The sequence below is a fragment of the Dioscorea cayenensis genome, chromosome 15 (genome assembly GCF_009730915.1).
Source record: "Dioscorea cayenensis subsp. rotundata cultivar TDr96_F1 chromosome 15, TDr96_F1_v2_PseudoChromosome.rev07_lg8_w22 25.fasta, whole genome shotgun sequence".
In the NCBI taxonomy this organism is placed as follows: Eukaryota; Viridiplantae; Streptophyta; class Magnoliopsida; order Dioscoreales; family Dioscoreaceae; genus Dioscorea; species Dioscorea cayenensis.
Genome location: NC_052485.1, coordinates 19,476,511 through 19,477,507, shown reverse-complemented (window position 1 = coordinate 19,477,507; position 997 = coordinate 19,476,511). Strand labels below are relative to the sequence as shown.

Sequence of the window (997 nt, the reverse complement as noted above, 5' to 3'; positions counted from 1 at the left end):
CCTTAGATTTGGGATTATGTATGTAAGGATTTCCACCACTCACCATGGCATTGATTAGGAAGTATAATAGAGAGTTCTTGCACTTGAAACGATTATCCTAGGTGAAGCATCATCCAAGTACCCCATCTTTATCGATTGCCTTGCCATCTTCTTTATTCTTGCTCTCTCACTTGTTGTTTTATTGTTGAGAATTGAATCAATTTCACACTAATCACTATTGATTTTCCACATAGCGAAGAACCAAATTAAGTATTTTCACTCCCTACTCTCTGTGGATTCGATCCCGCTCACCCGGGATTAATACTTCGACAAACCCGTGCACTTGCAGGATATACGCAAGGGGACCTTGTCATGCATCCCCCAATTACAGCTCAGAACTTCGAGCTAAAGCCGGCATTCATGCATATGTTGCAGCAGTCCGCACAATTCAACGGTTTGGCCGATGAGGATCCAAACAGTCATATAGAGAGCTTCCTCGAGGTGTGCGACATGCTGAAGATAAATGGTGTGACGGATGATGCCATCAAATTGAGAACCTTCCCATTTTTCTTAAAGGGGAGAGCAAAGCAGTGGCTACACTCATTACCTAGAGCATCAATCACTACATGGGAGGAGATCGTAGAAGCTTTTCTAGCCCGTTATTTCCTTCTCGGAAAATCAGCAAAGCTTAGGAATGATATCTCATCCTTTGCGCAGTTGGAATTGGAGTCTCTATTTGAGACATGGGAAAGGTTCAAATAATTCCTGCGAAAGTGTCTGCAACACGGATTCCCGGAGTGGATGATTGTTCAAACCTTCTACAAAGGTTTGAACCCGAGTACAAGGCAACTCTTGGATGCGGCGGCAGGAGGTACCTTAGGTAGCAAGACCCCCGATGAGGCTCGCCAATTGATTGAGGAAATAGGGTTAAATAGCTACCAGTGGAACGCTAGAGAGAAGAAAAAGGTGCCCGATCTCCATGAAATTGATCCGGTAACTTCATTAGCGGCTCAAGTGG

The 997-nt window shown here is 44.3% G+C and overlaps 1 non-coding gene across 1 annotated transcript; it reads right to left on the bottom strand.

The window, feature by feature from the left end:
* Window positions 1–663: 663 nt before the first annotated feature.
* LOC120278323 lies at window positions 664–770 on the bottom strand. Its single transcript, XR_005541659.1, has one exon. It is a non-coding gene; the product is annotated as a small nucleolar RNA R71 (small nucleolar RNA).
* Window positions 771–997: the final 227 nt, after the last annotated feature.